General features: G+C 52.0%; 1 protein-coding gene across 2 annotated transcripts in view; it reads left to right on the top strand.

Annotated features, from left to right (window-relative positions):
- Nucleotides 1-212: 212 nt before the first annotated feature.
- FAM222A (family with sequence similarity 222 member A) overlaps nt 213-19,533 on the top strand; it is a 108,746-nt gene continuing 89,425 nt past the window's right edge. The window contains exon 1 of one of the 2 annotated variants that reach the window (XM_054006951.1): nt 213-722. The gene's annotated coding sequence lies outside the window, so the exon portion shown is untranslated. The remainder of the gene's footprint in view (nt 723-19,533) is intronic. The other variant, XM_054006952.1, reaches the window with a different exon arrangement.

The raw sequence follows: 19,533 nt of genomic DNA on the forward strand, positions 1-19,533 counted from the left end.
GCTGCCCCCGGGGCGCCCTCAGGCAGGGCGGAGGGAGCCGGAGCTGCTTCCTCCTCGGCGCCCGGCCGCGGCTGAGCGGGGCTGGAGCTGCCGCGACCGCTCCGGAGCGCCGGCTCTGCCTGGGGCCGGCGGGGGCTCGAGCCGGCGGCGCATCCTCTCCACCCTCGGCCGCCGCGCGATGACGGGCTAGCGGGGCGCGGAGGCGCCGGAGCGGCCGCTGCCGCCTCCCCGCCGCTTGCAGCGGCTCAGCGGGTTGGCACCGGGGGCTGAAGGCACCGGGCGGAGCAGGCTGCGCGGAGACACGCGCCGGATCCTCGGGCTCTCCCGGGCTGCACACAAAGAAACCCCAGCCCTGCCGCGAGCGCGGGGACCCCCGAGCGCAGCCGGCCCGGCCCCGCCGCCCCCAGGATGTAACCACCCCCCCTGCTCCGGAGGCGACACGCCGGGCGGGACCCGCGACACACCGCCCGTGCACCCGCCGCAGCGACTCTCCGAGCCAGCGGTCCCCGGCTCCCCTGCTCCAGCGCAGCCCGGGATGGGCATTGCGTCCCCGGCGTGACCCCCAGCGCCCGGCCGGGCCCCGGGACAGGATTTGCCTCGGCCCCGGGCAGGATTTGGTTGCTGTTATCCGGGATTTACCCCCCCGCCGCTGGTTCATGGCCGCGGGGCTCGCTCCGGCCTGCAGCGTCCTGGGGAGGCAGCCGCCCGGCGCAGCGCGGATGGTGAGTAGCGGGCTGGGCGGCGGGTTGCGGCGGCTCCCCCGGGGTGGGTGTCTGCCCGCGGCCGGGGCGGGGATCCGGCCGGGCTGCGCCACCGGCCCCGGTCCCCTCTAGCACCGGCGGCTCCCCGCGAGCGGACGCCGCGCAGGGCTGGGGGAGCCCGGCTGGGCTGGCTCGGCGTCGGGGGGAGCCGGGTGGCCGCTGTCGGGCCAGCGGGGAGCAGGTCCGACTCCCCAGCGCTGTAGGGCGAGCGGCCGGGGAAGGGGACCCAGCCCCTCGCGGGCAAGGGGTCCCCGACTCCGCTGCCGGTAGCTGCTCGAGACCTGCCTTCGGACAAGTAGGACCCTTGGCGGGCGGCTGTGCAGAGCCCGGACCTGTGCCCGGGGGGCGGGGGGTGACTCCTCTCCATCGCGTGTAGCCCTGGGGCGCCACCAGCCAGAGCCCCCCAACACCCCCACCTGAACCAGCGCTGCTCCGGCTTCTCCCCGTCTGCAGTGGCCCGGTCAGTGAGTGCTACCTCGGAGAAGATCTCCCCCTGCTCCCGAGCTGAGGCACTGCTGGCCTCTTCACACCCTGTGCTCCCAGGGCTGCCCTTCTCCCCAGGGCCTTCCCACACAGCTGTGAACTGCCCCAGGGTGTCACCCAGCCCGGGAGCCCTGACTGTTTGCAGGGCCTGAAATGTAAGCCTTGAAACCCAACCAGGGGTTGAATCTAGGGGTGTGATGGATTCTTCTAAATACCTGCCACTGGCTCAAAGCATGGGACTGGCTTGGATCTGGGGTGGAAGACACCCCCCCCCCACACACACACACACAGAGGGCACATGTGAACCCAGCAATGTCCTCTTCCTGCTAAATTCTTTTGTGTGGTTGACACAGGCTGAGCCCCTCCTGCTGGGAGCTGGAGAATGACCTTCTGGTATTTTTAGCTCTGAAAGGGGCTTCTCGGCTTAATGAGGAGCAGTTGAAAGGTTAGTTCAGTGCTAATAAACCCCAATGACCTAGTAGGAGACACAGACCGCTCAGGCAGACCTGGCAGATTTACGTGCTTAGATTGTCTTAAGGAGAGTTCTGGCATACTCAGGACTGCTTGCGTCCTCAGCAAGCAGCGGTTGTATATTTCTTTCCGCTTAATTTAATCTGCCAATTCAGTGATGAAACCAGAACAGTAGTTTTTTTCCCTTTTTGTGATGGCTGAACTACTGGATCTATGTTTGATGCAAACAACTCTCTCCTTAAAGGACCCCGTCTCTTGAGTTTTCCCCGTGAGATGGATAGTTTATTTCCATATATAGTTTATATATATTTCTAGTTTCATCACTGACCCCGATGGCATGGAACTGGATTCTTACAGGAAAAATAACCCACCTGTTCTTGCTGCGGTTTTTCTGCCGAACATCCTGATCCCTTGGTAGCTGTGGAAACACTTAGGCCCTTGCAAACAGAATTCATGAGAAGGGCAGAAACATGAAATCTTTAATGCCAGCCCTTGTGTTTATATGAATATCCCCAGTAACAAAAAAGAACACCTGAGAAATGTTCTTCTTTAGACGCTGTTCTCTCAAACTTCTAGCTTTCTCCACTTGGGTGTAGACAGACCCGTCTTCAAACACAATGAATTTCCTGAAATGCATTCAAACTCGCTCTTGGGTAGAGAGAGAATCCCCCAGAATATCTCCTGTAACTTCAGTGCAGGGAAATTTGAACTGCCAGAGGCAAAGCAGGACAGTCTGCAAGAGTTAAATGGATAATACTGCTGGGCATTTTGTGGCTTCCCGCTGTTTAAGCTGAGGTCAGTTCCTTTCACATGACCAGGGATGATCAGAACATCTTTCCTATCTGGCTGAGCAGGGAACAGAAAGTTAGAGGTATTCCTAATGCCAGGTACAAAGAACCTATAAGAGCATCTAAATCTGGCTTTGAGGAGAGCTGCCAAATAAAGGCAATTAAAATGCTCAATATGCAGCATGTTAATGTTGAGCAATCCAAGTCAGAGGTCCGATATCTCACGGCACTTATTGGGGAATGTTTAGGATGTCCAAAGCAAAATACCCAGGGTTTGTTCATCACTGTAAATGTAGTTTTAAGGAAGAACAGGAGTTTAATTTTTAAAATGGTATCTTGTGTTTGTACTGTGCCAAATGTGTGCAGCGTGTAGGGGAGATGATCTGACTGGATCAGATCCTCAGGACATTACTGGCTCTCGATGCTTCAAGATACCAACAGTATTTGGTCTCTTAGAGCATTGTGCATGCCTCATTCCCTTTGTGTGGCTTCTCTGACACTTAACCTATGTGCAAGTTACCTCTTTGTTGCTTGGTTGTCACAATGGCATATTCCTAAGGCCAGAGCGCACTGTATAAGGTTCTGTTGCCCAGGATGGTGGCAGGGAATGTTTAAAATTCCAAGGTTCGGTTCTGTTCTTTTTCAGCTCGGTAAAAGTGTCACCAGTTACTGCAGTGGGACTGATGTTGAGTGTAGAGGAACGATCTAGTGTTTATGGCTTTCCTCAGCTCTTGTGTAGACTTTTTGACTATAGGGCTTGTGTTTTCATTTATTAATAAAGATGTGTGTGTGCTCGCTCTGATTCTGACCAAATGAATCTTGTCACATTTTGAACGAAACCCAGTGAAAGGCTTATGTTAAAAAATGTATTTGCAAGTCACATGTCTTAGGCACCTCTCAGGTTCCCACTCTGAGCATACACTGCTTCAGGTAGCCCTGTAGTGCATTCCTTAGTAAATGGCATGCATCAGTGATACACACAACAAAATTGCAAGTGACCGGTTTAATAGAGGGGTGTGTCTTTCTCGCCGTGCAGTGTCAAGTCATAATATACAGCTGACGTTAAGTGAACTTCTTAAAAGTACATTGCTTGCTAGAAGCAAATGTAACCTGCCAATAGCTTTCATATAACAGGTGTGACTGTGAGGGGGGGAAGAGGAACTTGTAATGTTCCTAACAGACATGGCCAATTACTGGAGGAAAACAGGAAACACAGCAGAAGTGTAACCCATTTATGCACAAGAGGGCTTGTCAGATGTACTCGTTAAGGGGAAAGATTGGCTGGGGCATTTGAGTTTGATAAACAGCTTTCCAGTGTGTGGGTTCCCTCTCTTACCTTCTCAATCTAAGAAGCTGCAAACCTATAAAATAGAATTGAAGTGCTAGGGAATGTTTGAATCTAGTCTAGGAAATCATTTGACTTTTTGCGGGGGGAGATTTGGAGGTGCTTGGGGGGTGTGCGTCTGAATTAGGTAAGAGTGCTTTGATCCAATTAGCAGGAAAAGATTAGAAAAGCCATTAAATCTGTTTTTTGTCTTTCGGAGTCCCTACTGGCTAAAAGGGGAGGAAGCCAATCTTGGTCTTTAGGAACTTGGCATTCCTTCCTGTCCTTGCATACAGCTTCCTTGCCAGTTTAGCAGTTCAGTAAATACCAGTGCAAGTTCTTTTCTGCGTTCAAGCTGCAAGATATGTTCAGTAGAAATAAGACCGATCATTAAACATTTAAACAGCTAAGTCTCTGAATATTTATCCCAAGGCCAGAGTAAAGAAACCCATGGAATGATGTGATTGGTCAGTTATTCTGAATGGAAACGGATAGCTGAATTTGCGGAGTGAGTGTTTTTAATGGCTGATCTTTCTCACTGATCTACCTGCCGAGAACAAAAGGTCCCTATTAGGAAGCTGTGGATCCCAGGTTGTAGCTGTGCTGTGTACTCTGCTTTCTGTGGTGTTCTTCAGATATGCTGGGCTTCTTTAGAGCTTTCGGAGGGAATCTCCGATTCGGGTGCTCTCTCTCCATGACTTTCTGTGAGTGGGTCAATATCGCAATTTGCCATCCGTTCTGAGACTGGGGGTAGGAGTGAGCTAGCCCAGGTGTTTGAGGGTGGTCCCCAACAGCAGGTCTTTGCATCAAACAGTCGTGTGCCCAGGGGTGCTGGAACAGTTTGTGTAGTGGGGGAGCTGAGAGCCATTGAACCCGACTGTAAACCCTGGATATGATGGAAACCACTTCAAGCCAGGGGCTGCGGCAGCACCCCCAGATCCAGCACCTATGTCTCTGCATCGTGAATTAAGAACTTCTAATTACCATGACTCTTCTTTTTTGGTATCGCCCTCGTGAGAGGTGCTGGCGTCTGCCTTTCCCCAGTGATCTACAGCGCAGGTGTGGCGTGGTCAGCAGCAGTGCCAGATTCCCCCTGCATAGCCAGTCAACTTCCAGCCTGATCTGGAGGGGGTGTCCCAGAGGCCAGCACGAGGGGAGTTTACTGCTCCTTCCTTGCCTTCTCTGCTGGAGAGATGATGTCCCCTGGGCACTGAGACCCCAAATGCTTCTCTCTCAAGCCACCAAACAGCCTGCAGGCAGGAATGGTATCTGATCTGAGATTGCCCTGAACCTATGGCTGATGGGTGCGCAGTGACCTTCTCTGAAGCTACCCTGTACTCTTCTGTTTCAAGCAGGGCCAATGTAGGGTGCCTTCTTCACAGGCCTGATGCTCTGGGCCTTTCTGTTGCATGTCTTGATGCAGCAAGCTGTGGCCTGAACTCCTTTGTCAGAGGTGCCAGGCCGCCTCACCCTCGCACACCTGACGCTCGCACACCCTCTGCTAGAGTCCTGGCCAGAGGCACAGCAAACTTCGGTGATCGGACAATCTGGATAAATGTCCAGTAGGGACCAGCACATGTTCCCCCAACTCATTCTCTTCCCCCACCTGCTTGAACAGGTGTCTGGAGGAGTGGTTTGAGAGGGTGCGTAGAGCAAGGGGCACTGGCTGAGTCACAGATCACTGAGCACGCGGCTGAAATGCTGGAGAGCCTCGGACACAGAGGCAGCTACATCTCACACAGCTGTAAGTAAAATGCTGGCCTCTAACTAAACTCAGCAGCCAATCTCCAAAATAATTAATAATACCCAGCTCTTACACCGCACCCTGTGGGTGTCCGTGACTGAGCGCTAGCTGTAGGTTGGCGATGGGTGGGGGACAGGGGGGATTCTATTTTTATAAAGCCCAGTCTAAAGGAAAATGCAAGTCCCTGCATATTCCATTTCCTTGTTTCCCCAGTAACGTCAGATATTGGGGTTTGTTTGGCCGTCGCTTCTGTTAAAGGCAGTGGGTTTTCCCCTCCCTGATCTTAGTTAGAATTGGGTTTCTAAAAGCATTGTGAGGCGGGTGAAAGTTGTTTAGAGTACCAGGCTCGTCGGAGCTTTTACGCTGAGTAGAATGCTTGTGCACTAGTAAAATACACATCTCTCGTGCTTGCAATACATGTGTATCTACAGGGTTGATTTGCAGCTGGGCTGGGATCAGGTTGGCCTTTTTGCTTGTGCCACCCGACAGGGTATTTGGATTTGCATCTGCAGAAACAAGTCTTTCTGAGCAGAGACCATGCTCCCAAAGAGGGAGCCCGTCCTACTGCAAGTGATTGTGGAAATCGCAGGTTCATCTGCAGCGCGCATGCATGCAAAAATAAGACATATCTCCTTTCTCTTCTGCCTGCACATTCCTCAAAAACCTAATATTCATGAAAGGTAATTCAATCAAACGGTGATTCCTATCAGCTAATGCAGCAAAGCTGGCACAGGGTGAGAATAGAAGCCAGGAACACAAAAGCCCTGTTTTATTACCTCCTGCTTGCCTCAGAATTGCTTTTCTCCCTCGAGTGAGCCGGCTAAAGCTGGCTTTATTATGTTAACCTATTTGCGTGTCAAGAGCTATTGTGCCTCTTTTTATCTGTGTTTGTATTTGCTTGGTGCAGGGAAGAAAAGGACGAGGCGAAAATGGATGGCTGGTCAGTGCTTTGCACTCTGGGGGCACTGATTGGTTGCTAAGTGATTTGCATCCCCGGTAATCGCTTTTATCTCAGAAGGATGTCGTGGATAATTATAAGCCTCCTGACATCTTTTGAAATCTGCCTAATGGGTGTTTTAATTTACATGGGGAGAAGGGGCTATTTGCGTTGCTCTGACTACAGGTTGCGTGGGTATATTGTTTTAAAAAAAAAAAAAATATTTTCCATGTAAAGTGGAAACGGCTCCCTGGGAATTTAGGGCTGGCAAGGCCCCATCCTGCAGAGAAACAGAATGAGCCCAAAAGTCGTGGCCCTCTGGGCACATTGTGACCTCATTTATAGTGCAGCTCTGCCTGTAGTGAAAGCGTGGCTGATACGGTGTCCCACTCAGGTTGTGCTGTATGTCCCAGTAACGGCTGATGGGCCTGGCTTGGCCTTGAATCCCCTATCTGATGATAGTCACTTTGCATGGTCTTTTTTTTCCCCTAAGGACAGGGGAGTGCTTCTCCTTTCAAACAATGTTCACAAATTGAAGCTTTGTGTGTTAGGACCACTCCACTCCTCCATGAGCTTCTCTTAATATCCCAAGGCAGCAGGCTTGTAGCAGCGCCATTCTGAGAGATTGCCACTCATCCTGAGCTGTGTGGATGCTACACTCCTTTTCTAAACTCGCCTCCCTCCCCCATTGCTGCCACAGGTAGAGCTGCACTGGTGGGAGAGCAAGTGTAGATTGCTAGCCTGCTGAGCTGCTCCGGGTGCAGAGAGAACTGACTGAAGCTCCGCCATGTGAGGGTAGAACTTGGGTTTGGCCTGCCGGAGCTACACCATGGAATGCAGCAAACACACGGACATGAGGCAAACTCACATGGCTAATTAGTCGCACATACAGCCTGGTTCCAGCCACCACTGGGTTAGCCAGATACTTCCTTGGAACTCAGACTAGTGGATGAGCCGTTGCCCTGAGTAGTATCAGATGGGACGGGCGCGACATCGCTTCACTGTGGTCCCGCACTCGCAACGCCACGCGTTGCCTGGGGAAGCGCATCGGCTGCTGCTGGGAGTGGTGCAAGGAGCGTCAGGAGCTAGGAGTCCGGGTGCCGCAGATCAGGTCCGACGACAACACCATCGTCACCCCGACGGCCAGGGTCTTGCTGGAGAGGACTCTAAAGGCCGCCATCCGCTCGCTGTATGTGGAAACCCTGAAGCGTAAACCGGACCAGGGTAAAGCCTTTGAGTTGACCAGCAAGTGGGACGCCAGCAACCACTTCCTCGCCAGGGGCGGCTTTGCCTATTTCGGGGCGGTTCATCCACCGTGCCCGGCTCAACTGCGTCCCGCTCAACGGAGCCGTCCGCCACGGGAGCCGAGACAAGTGTCGCAGGAAGTGCGGCTACTCCAACGAGACCCTGCCCCACGTCCTGTGCAGCTGCAAACCCCACTCTAGAGCCTGGCAGCTGCGCCACAACACCATCCAGAACCGCCTAGTGAAAGCCATCGCGCCACGCCGGGGGGAGATCTCCGTGAACTGCACCATCCCCGGTACCGACGGCCAGCTACGACCTGACATGGTCGTCACCAATGTGGCCCAGAAAAAGATCATCCTCATCAACGTCACGGTCTCCTTTGAGAACAGGACTCCGGCATTTTGCGAAGCCCAAGCTCATAAGCTGGAAAAGTACGCCCCCCGGCTGACACCCTGAGAGCGAAGGGCTATGAGGTGCAGATGGACGCCTTGATTGTCGGAGCCCTGGGAGCCTGGGACCCCTGCAACGAGCGTGTGCTGCGGACCTGCGGGATCAGTCGACGCTACACACGTCTCATGCGGCGCCTCATGGTCTCAGACGCCATCTGATGGTCCAGGGACATCTACATTGAGCACATCACCGGCTACCGACAGTACCAGGAGGCGTGAGCCAGAGTGACGACATTCTCCCACTATGAGAAAGGGACCAAGTGACCTTCTCCATTGGATCATATGAACTGGAACCATAAACTCCCTGAACATTAAATCTCACCAAATGAGGGTCAATCCATCCTCATCATCGTATCCATTCATTATACTCCACACCCGAACACAACCACTCTATGAACTTCATACCCTCATATCTCAATGTCTGTACTTTGACCCAACAACCTTTTACCCCCAATCGGGGGTATTGCAGACTATGTATTCCTCAGCCACCTGATCTTAAACCAAACTTTGCACCCTCAATAATCTGTATGTTATTCCCTAATAACCAGAAACCTCTATGCTCTAACTCTGTTCACTATTTTTTTTTTAACATCTTCTTAATAAAATTTTTAAATCCACGGGCTGTTGGTTTAGATAATACGTTCCGTGTATCTTACTCTTCCCCCTTGGCTCTCACTCTCCCGTGGCTGCAAGTGTTTGTAGTGATCATGCATAGTTGTATTTTAGGGGTTCCCAGAGGGAAGCTGGAGACTTCGGAGGCTGAGTCGGGGACCCTAGGGGATTTTGGTACCCAGTGAGGTGCCTTGGGATTGTGGGATGAAAACACTTTGTAAGTGTCCCTCTTAAAAAAAAAAAACAAAAAAACAAAAAAAACAAAAAAAAACAAAAAAAAAAAAACCGGCTGTGAAATTGTTAACAATGTTGACATTTACTTTCTCATTTTTAGGTTTCAGAGTCCATCTCCAATGAGCTCATTGGAGCTGTCTGCAGCTCTCACAGACTGTCTGTATCTTGGGGCAGAGAGAGCTGCATCTGTTTACAATCGGGGCTTTCTTTACTACCCCAAAGGCCGGAACCATCTTTTTTTGGGTGGGTGGGTGTGTGGGGGGGTAATCTGCTTCCATCACTGCAGAATACATGGGGCCTGGATAGCGACCTGAGGTTTGCACGGCGTGACATATGCATTAGTGTTCTGCAATTCAGCCTTGGCCACCTTCTCCTTTAATATGGACGTATGGCCTTTAGAGACTATAGATCCCAGGATGCCCAGGGAACTGGCCACTTGGTGTTGAACTCCAATCCTTCATATTACAGACTAGGTGACTGCAGTCAGGTTACTTGGTGTTCTGGGCCAGTTGCTAATGCAGTCTTCATTTGGGGAAAGTCTGGACACATCCCCTACTCAGAACATTGGAGATCTTTACAGCCCACGTCTGTGCATGGCAGTCCTGCCATCCAGAAAGGTTGTATGTCTGCCTGGCCAGGCTTTCATACTGAGGGCTTGGGTAGAAATGCAGTAATTCTGAAACCCAGAGATTCCGAGAAAGCAGCCACGTGCTGCCCTTGGCAAAGGCTCTCCTGCCAGTGCTGTTTGCAGCGAGGCCCTGGTTGCATTCTTAGGAGCCCCACGCATTCCTGCTGGTAGTCACGTGTCTGGTGCCCTTTGAGCTGTGCATACGTGTGGGGGCGATGCCACAATTCCATGAACTGCATCAACTAAGCCTAACCCAACTGCTCAATAACCATGGGAGCTTTAGCCCTGACTTGACCACGTTTCTGAGAACAATCCCCCGCTCCCCTGTAATTTATGAGCTGCCCCTGTGGCCCTGCAGGGGTGACGTGGGTTCATGAAGGATGGCATACAAAGACTGTTGTAATATCACTGGCCTTGCCAGCGGGGTGGGGGAGGAGGGAGTAGTGAACTTTCCTGAATTTGGCATTTGAAGAATGTGGCTGGCACAGAGACCCGTGACCCAATGCCTAGCCTGCTTCTGCCAACTCTATCTTGACATGTGGAGAGGTGAAAACAAAAATCAGTGGAAAATGCGATGCACCTGTTTAATTTGGGGCCGTCGGAGCTATGCAAAGGTAGATTGAGTTGAGGGGAGGAAGGAGCCGGCAGAGTCCCTGTAGGCCAAACTGGGGGAGCGTGCACCAGCTCTCTCTCCCTGGTCGTGCTCCCCAGATTGTTCTAAATTGCTGTGCAAGATAAGCAGGAAATTATTAATGTGGATTTCTTCCCATCCCAGCCCCCTTCTCATGTAGCATCTCAAAAGCCTTGTTCAGAGTCTGGGTGGTGTGGGGTTTTGGGCTGGTTTTTTTTGCTAGTGAGCAGCACAAACACATCTATTTATGGCTCACTGTAAACAAACTCCCAATGAAAGAAAGTTAATGACCTGAAACTGACAAGAGCCTGCTGGGAATTTTTATAGCCCCTGGGATTCCTTTTGCTAAAGAGAGAGTAGATCGGCATTTGTAACCCAAAATGGCAAACTGCACCCCCCAAACCCCTCGGAACAAAATCTCTCCCAAGCAGCAGCTGCGAAGGCACCAGGGCTCAGCGAAGAGCAGCAGCAAAAAGGGGGATTTTAACTGCTTATTGATGGTCTAAATTGAGCTTTTGGCCCACAGAGGGATGGAGTGCGTTTGTGTTTCGGTGGGTTCCCCCACTCCTGGAATCAAGGAATCTTCTATGCTTCTACCAGCTGCCTGTTGTAGGTCATTTTTGTCATGCTTCAGGCTAGAACTAAAGCTGGCTTATCATCAGTGGTAACCAAACACTAATAAAGCCTTAATACTCTGCAGTGAAGAGATTTAGCTGTCAGAGATAAATATTCATATTGCTTTCTAATTCAGCTCCAGCTCCACAACAAGGGAGCGGTGGGGAGGAAAGATGCAAATACTGCCGGGTGGTTTTTAATGTTGGTAATGCTGCTAGCCATTGTAGCTCACTGCGTCGATAGGGTGAGCTCCTGCTTGGGTGTTCGGCCGTCAGTTTTAGACTGCTCTGTTGCTAATTGCATGATCTAAATATTCCCGTCAGTGCTACTGAATTACAAGACTGTTAGCATGATGCGGATTGGTCCATGTGTGCGCCTGTCCTGTTGTGGATACAGCCGGAAGCAGGGCCACTGTATTGGGTGATATTTACTGACCTCATCTCTTGCTCTGATACCCCCTCGCTATCCCCATACACACAGCCTGTATATACGCGCTTGGTTTGATTTACTGGGTAGAGCTGGCAGTTAAAACTGACAAATTAAAAGAGGCTTTAAGTGATTCAGGTTAATTATTAGTAGTCACGGGAGTATCGGTTTTTAAAGGGATGCCCTTGGCTAGTTTGGAGCATCAAAGCTTAATTTTTTTTCCTCAAGAGGTTTACAACGCCTGATCTAGAATAGGACAGTTTTCCCTTTTAAGTAAACGCTGGCTAAGTTTTAGATCCAATGCGTTTCTCTGTTTCTCTGCGGTTCAGAAGTGCAGCATGTATTAGCGCCTGAGAATCAGAAAACATAAACACAGTGAACTGAAACAGAGCTGCCTAGTCCTGTGTCCAAGGTGCGTGAAATAAAGTTAAGTAATGGCACGTCAGAAATCCGGCTTGCTTGTAGGGTCATTGTCCACGTACTGTGGCATCAGTTCCAAAAATGAGTTACCAACAACTTGAGGTTCGGGACCTTCCTGTGAGTTGCCCGGAGAACATTCATGTTTTCACCATTGTATTTTCCTAGCTTTTTAAAAAATGTTTCTTAGAAAACCCCCAAGGAAAGGAAACTGATCCTAGAGGGGCAGACACAAGGTACTGCCAGGTGCCCAAAGTAAACTCAGATAGAGGGGCCTTATTTTCTGCCGTCTTTGTGATCTTGGCGTTACTTAGAACAATAGGAGTTGGGGAGGAAATTGGAGAAGTGTGTGTGGTGGATGTTTTTTTTTTAAGACCAGGTCAAGGAATCATTTAAGTTCTGCTGACTCCTGTTTAATATGGCATTTGAGTAGGTTTATGTATATTCTTCATTGGCTACCTTTTCTGTCTTGTCTTGATGGTTCACTGCCTCCAGGGTTCTGCAGTCCCGTTCTGGCTTCAGAAGTACTGAATTGGAGTGTGCGTGCAATAGAAATACTCCATTAATATCTATGTTGTAGTTTTACAATCTTGGAGGGCTTATCTCTTCTTGTGTAATTCCCATTAATGTCATTGGGAATTAAACAGACCAGAATAGACGCATAATATCTAGACAGTCAGCAATGAGTTTCTGTGAGAATAAATCACTGGGGGTAGAATGAATAAAGTATACTGGAAAAACACCCTAACCTCCTCCCTGTATGTAGATCTACAGCAATCCAGAAATAGCGTCTGGTCCCAGCCCTGGCAAGACATGTCTATATGTTAATGCTGTCTAATGAGCTGGGTATAAAAGCAACTGCTGAAGTTAATAAAGGAAAATGCTTGTTGAAAAAGTGACAGGTCCCCAGCAGAACTCTGCTCTGGGGCCAGGATGGTTTCTGTCTGCCCTGCTGCGGCGCTATTCTTCGCCGTAGCTTTGAAAAGGGGCTAAAACTCTGGTATGGGGTGAATATGGGACTTTCCATATTGATCCTAGGTCCTTTCGAGTGCCCCTTGTATGGTGGTGTACAAACACAGTCCTCACGGATCTCAGCACAGCTCTTGGGCTGCTGTGTCTCAAGGGGAGCCCAGCGGAGAGGAGGTTCTCATGGCTTTTGTGTCAGCAGCTTTGTGGTTGTAGCTCTGTCAAAGCAAACAGCTGTGCGGAGCGGGGGGCTCCCACCTTCCTGGGCACTCTGGAAAAGAGTGAAAGGTTCAGTCAGGTTTTTCTGGATAACAGCACAGTTGCCTCTGACCCCCGCGGCCTGGCACTCCCAGCATTGGCTGGGTCATCATGGGAGGGGTGGCTCTCCGGAACCAGACCTCCTGTTGAACGGCCTTTTGCGGCGTTCAGAGAACAGGGGCTCAACCAGGAGCAATGTAACCCTTAGCGCAGCCTCTTCCCTGTGGATGCCCTACAGCAAAGGGGCCCTGCTCTGGGCTGGGAAGAGAACGGTGCCAAGACTGGACTAAACGCTAGGTAAGGAGAGAGCCGGCGATCTGGCATCATGGCTGGGGCTGGGTGTGCACTGCCTGCTCTGTTCTTGACTCCCAGCCGCTGGGCAGCACTTGTTAACATCGGTCACCCCAGTTCAGTCCTGCCCTGCAGCATGGCAAGGGTTCTTCTGGTGTCCTTCCCTGCGCCTTGGTTGTACATGTGCAGGCTGAAGCCCTCTTGTTACTTACAGAGCGGGTTCCATGTGCCATGACGATGCAGGCTTTCCCGTACCCCAGTTCCTTCGCTCGGAGCTGTAGACTTCCCTCCTGCTACCCCTGAAGGTGTCGGTGCTCACCAAGACGGTGTCTACATGGCCAATTTCAGCGCTAAAACTTTTGTTGTTCAGGGGTGTGGAAACACACCACCCCTCCCCCCCCCCGCCCCCCGAGCAACACAAGTTTTAGCGCCTGTATCGACAGCGCTTTCTCGCCGGGAGCCGCACTCCCAGTGATAAAGCGACAACCCCTCATTCAGGGAGGGGTTTTTATCGCCGGGAGAGCTCTCCCCCACACTGCCCACGTCACAGGGGTGTAGACGTACCCTAACTGAGCCTGGGCGTTACAAAGGAGGCTTGGGTCAGAGTTCCTGGTGGACAGGAGTTTTCAGCTAAGCTGCCATGCCCCTCCTTCCCGGCAGCTGCCATGTGGCCATGAAGGATGCTGCTGGCTGAATGCAAACTGGCAAAAGGCTCCTGTTCACATTGCTGGTCACCTGGGCCAGTCTGCCCCTGGAGACCTGCCGGCCCTAGACCTGTGCCCCTCCCAGCCATGTGCTCCGTCTTTCTCAGTGTCTGCCAGGAACACAGATGGAAGCAGTAGTTTTTCAACAGCCCTAATGCTTGGGGATATGAAAGATTAAGGTTGGTGACCATTTTTTAACTCAATAAAGGGAAAGACAAGCTGGAGTCTGCAGTCCAGAGATATAATTAGTTCGCAGCAGTGGCGCTTTCTTGATTTAGCTTCAGAGAGCAGAACAAGACAAGGATGTTATACCCAATTAGCAATAACATACAGTCGGAGCTTGAATAGGTGAGATAACAAGCCATTTTTACGACTTTTCTTTACAGACTTTACAAAACAAGGGGGTATCAAGTCTTTATTTCTTTTCCCCAGGGAACAATTATTAGTGATCTAGGAATTTCCAAAGCCAAATGATACATTTGTTAACAAAAACCATAAAAAGCCTAATGGTTAAAATACAGCCGTTGGCAGCCTGGGGATGGAGAGGCGGGTGGCTCCTGCTAACGCAGGCCTTCCAGTTCCCATAAGAGGTGTCGCTCGGGGCTGCTCTCCACGCTGGCTTTTCCCCACGGGACACGTGAGCTGTATTAAATGACTCTGACCTGCTTGTTGGCTGGCTGCATAAGGCCCTTTATAGCTGGAGGCACTCTGCCATAGGAAGCGCCCTTGTTTCCTGTTAGAATTGTCTGCCCAAGGGTTGTTCTCCAAAGGCCCAGTGTGTTTGGCTGTCAGCTGAACACCTGCAGGGAATAACTCGTAACCTCAGACAGTGCAGCGCTAGGGGCTAGCTGGGATATTAGTGCACTAGAATTGCTTTCTTCTTTGATCTTGAGTCTTGGCTCCTGCAGGAAGTGTTGGGAGTCCCACTGCTCGGTGTTAAGGTTGCAAACTCTGACGGGCCCTTGGGAAAAAATACAGGTGAACTACACCGGAGAATTACCTGCAACCGCGAGAGGGAGCCAGTATGTCTTGGTAACTGTAGATGTGTTTACTAGGTGGAGAGAAGCCATCCCAACTCGGCATTGTACAGCCACCATGGCAACGAAGGTCAAACAAGTGTTCTTCAGGTGGGAGCTTGCTAAGGCTAAGTGCAGGGCCGGCTCCAGGCACCAGCCCAGCAAGCAGGTGCTTGGGGCGGCCGAGGGGAAGGGGCGGCATGTCGGGCTGTTCGGTGGCAATTCGGCGGCGGGTCCCTCTCGGAGGGAAGCACCTGCCGCTGAATTCCTGCTGAAGAAGAAAGCGGAGTGGTGGAGCTGCCGCTGATCGCAATTGCGATCACGGCTTTTTTTTTTTTTTTTTTTCCCGCCGCTTGGGGCCGCCAAAACCCTGAAGCTGGTCCTGGCTAAGTGATAATGGTCCAGCATTTGTGGGAAAGGTGCCCCGGGATGTTTGAGATACTGGAACTTGATCCGAGGTTCCCTACTACCCCCAGAGCTCAGGATTGGTGGGACGGGCCAACTGCACTGCGACAACTGGGCTTAGTAAGCTGGTAAACAACTCAGGAAAAAATGGGGATGTTAAGTGAGCCTTGATGGCCACCAGGGGAAGGACAGCATTTGAGGCTGTGGCTGGAAGGGACATGGTACACAAGATGGTAGTGGGAAATGTAGGGAAAACTGTGACTGGCCTGGTCCTGGAGATGTGTGTAGCGTGTCCCAGTGAGCTCCCCACAGGTACGTTACCAAATCACGTTGTGTGTTGCCTCACTCATAAAAATGTGTTACTCCAAGCAGCTGAGGAGTAAATCTCTGTCCAGCAGTTGAGTCGGTTAAAGCTGGACTGGAGGCTAGGCTGGAGGAAATGGCTCTGTAGGTCGCACAGCCATCGCTGATGTGCCTGATGACTCATGTGCGTGATCCTCTCCGTTCTATTGCGTTTTCCTATTGGCTTCCGTAACCAGAGCAGCGCTGTCCCTGCTGGACTTTGGTGCCACCACAGAGTAGCTGGTCACACACAACTTGCCGCTGAGCTGACGCGTAGTGAATGCCTTGCCCTGTGCAGAGCTAGTGACTGTCAAGGATTTGAGCGGTGCTCAAGCAATGCAGGGCTTTGGAAACAGCCGTGTGGCTTTCCCAGCAGGGATGGGGCAGATCCTGGCTGGGAGTTGTTCCAGTACAGCTGATGCTGAGTAGATGCTCACGGTGAGGCTGCTGCATATGAAGAGGTAGGAGGGGAGGAAAGGTAGGTGCTCTGTGCTCTAACGGTGACAGGCAGCCAGCCAGCCCTGGTCCTGACCTTCTGCTTTTGCCCCAAGTCCCTTCTCAGTAGCTCTGCCTGTCACCACCTCAGAGCTCTGCTGGGTTCAGCCAGGCCTTGACACTGGCTCTGCTTGTTCCCTTAGCTGCGCCTTCCCTGCTTCCCGTTGCCACCGCTGCCTTTCCATGCTCGCTAAACTGCACAGGGTCCTCAATGCACAGGTTGGGAGATCTCACTGCGGGGAGGGGCATCTCTGCTGTCTTGCCATCCCTGCATGGACTTGCATACGTCTGACTCCATGGCTCATGCCTCTTCAGTCCTTCCCACCTTGGCTGGCTCTGTTCCGTCCCTGTACCTTGCACAGCAGGAATCTCTCACTAGTCTTCCTCTGGGCTGCAGAGTCCCACGTTTTAAGCCCTCCCCTTGGCGTACGCTTGGCTTTCTGGAGCGGTTGTGCGATGCGTGATCTGAAGGGAGCTTGAAGACTTATGGACCTCACCGGTCCAGCTGCTGCATTGGAGTCTCACAATAGAATAGCGATGCCACCTAGCTCTTCTGCAGGGCTTTTCATCAGCAGAGCTCAAAGCACTTTACAAAGGAGGGAAGCGTCATTATCCCTGTTTTACAGATGAGGAAATTGAGGCACAGAGAAGGGAGGTGACTTGCATAAGGCCAGTGGCCAAGCTGGGAATAGAACCTGGGTCTTCAGGACCAAGTCCAGTGCTTTATCCACTAGGAAACACTGCCTCCCTATATTTGATTGTTTTACATTCTGGCCAGACTCTTGATACCTCACTGTGCTCCCTGCTACTCAGTACCTTAAATAATATCGTGAATAGCTGGCTTCAATTGGGGGCAGAGTGGGGGGGGGTGTCACTGTCCTTTGCTAGGCAGCAGTGTTAGACTGGGCAAGGATGGATGTTTATAGGGAATTATGTGATCTAGTAGGACTGTAGCTAATGCAGATCCCCCTTCAGCTCCAGGGGAGCAGGCCAGAACTAAAGGTCCACGGAACTAAAGGCCCAGTGGCCGTTTCCACGTGTCGGCTGGGTGCTGTAGCTGACAACCATGGCCTGTTACAGATTGAGTTTTCCCCTCTCAGAACGGTTATTCCTGTTTCAAACCCACGCCTCGGGCTTTTGGGTGGGATCTCCTCCCCCTCAGGCTGTATGGGTAACCGGGACTCGGTCTCCCTCTGGATGTGGACGGAATCTGCCTTTGCTTTTTCATCTTCCCTTGTCAGCGCCTGACTAGTACAATCTAATTTCAGATAACTGACAAATCAAGTCATGCAAAGTGGGAGTTTAATTGCAAACAGTTTTTATGGATTGTGCTCACATCTGTGCTGCCATATGCAAAAAAAAAAAAAAAAAAAAAAAAAAAAAAATCACCCCTGATCTTTTTCCACCCCAACTAATCCACTTGGAAAGGAACCCAGTTGGAGGCTTCAAACCAGGAGCCAGTGAGATCTTTACTTATTTCTGCCTGCCTTTGCAAAGCAAATCTCAGCTCTGGGCTGCAGATGCTCAGGGGTACGGAGTGGGATCTGGCTCCATTGCTATGTCTGGCATTCAGTGCAGCTCCGTGCATGATTTGGGCTGATTGACAGTGAAACGATTTGGTGGAAGGCAGCTCGTTGAGGCTTCATCTCCTGTTGTGTGTGTGTTCTTGTTGCAGTGCTATTAATGTTACATTAAAAACCGATTCTAGTTAGTCGTGTGGGCAATAAGTTTTATGAGATGGCGGCCAATAAAACGAGGGATGTGTGTGTGTAGTGAATATTTCTTATCTGCTAGGATAAGGATTTATGTCCCATTAACTGGCAAATTGCCCCATGTCCTCGGCCGGAGGGTTCCCCGGTTCGGCTCTCTGCTGAATATATTGCCTTGAGTTGCTCTAGGGGCATGTGAGGGGTTTTTAACTCCTAAGCAAGCCCCCTTCCCCACTTGGGGAGCGGCTTTTGAGGCTTCCTCTCTGACTGCATGGCATGGAGGGCAGGATTCCGGAGCACCTGTTTCAGGCTAGAGGTGTTAACACGTCTTTTGTCTGTCTCCTCCCCAGGCGGAGGAGTTCAAGTGGGGTTGGTTGTGTTGGCGGAAGGGAAGCTCCCGGCTTCTGTGAGAGCAGCAGCATGTTGCTGGTACAGGGAAACCCGAACCCCGTGCAGAGCTGGGCTCGGAGGGAGCTCTGTGTCTGCACCGCTCTCCTTTTCCTTGCTTCCTGGAGAGGCAGCTCCATCGCCCGTGAAGGGAGACCCCCAGTGCCAGCGCTCTGTCCCGGGATGGCAGGACATGGCTCTACATTCTGCGGTATGCCAGCACCAGAAGCAAAATGCCTTCCCGAGGGGCACAAGGCTGGGTTCCCCCAACAGCCCCAGTGACTTAACCGTAAGACCTGCTGCTTTTCTCCCTGAACCTTCCCTCTCTGGCTGTCTTGGGCTAGCAGAGTCTGTCTCAGAGAAGCCGCTTCCATAGCCAAGCATGAGGCCCAGCTCCTGTCTGGGTTGGCACTCGGGGCTCGCCTGTCCTTGTTCTCTAGGGTACGGAGCAGTGCTCTATTGGTCACTCACCCAGGGGGTAGCTCCTGACCTGCAGCTGCAGGAGACGCCCTTTGGCCAAGGGGAGCATGCCAACGGATTTTGGTGCCCTCTCGTCGCTGGGTATCAGCACACCAGTGGCCCTCGTGATTGAAAATAGCCCTTGCTCTGTGGTGCCTTTCAAGCTCTGCTTGAAACTGAAACGTGACCTTTCCCAGCCTGCATCGCCTGGCTGGGTGTGAGCACTGGGGCTGGGTGTGAGCACTGGGGCTGCGTGTGGCATGGGCCGAGCTTTGCAGTAGCATTCGGGGCCCAAGTTACCTTCCTTGAGCTTGCCATAAGGAGCACTTCCAGGGGCACGGCTTCCGCTCATGGCACCAGAGGGACCACACTTCTTGTCTGTTGCGACTGAGCCTGGGTTTGCTCATGCAGCAGCCGAACCCCGTCTCTTCGGTGGCAGCTTCCGAGATAGCAGAGCCCAAGCTGACATGCCTCGCCCAGGGGAAACTCCCTGGGAGTCGTGGTGACTGTGAAATCCCACAATACTGGGGGCACGCGGGGCATCGTGAGGAGCTGGTGCTGCGCTGGGGGCAGGCAGCCCCCAGAGTGGCTGTTGCTGTGCTGTTTGGGAAGCCGGGGCCCCCATTCAGCAGTGTGGTGCTCGGTATCTGTGTGCAGGTCGAACGGGCGGCTGAGTTCCAGGGCTGTCGCAGACGTGGCATCCGTCACGGGAGAGCGTGAGCCTGGGGGTCATTGG

Source organism: Malaclemys terrapin, chromosome 16, assembly GCF_027887155.1.
Source record: "Malaclemys terrapin pileata isolate rMalTer1 chromosome 16, rMalTer1.hap1, whole genome shotgun sequence".
Classification (NCBI taxonomy): Eukaryota; Metazoa; Chordata; order Testudines; family Emydidae; genus Malaclemys; species Malaclemys terrapin.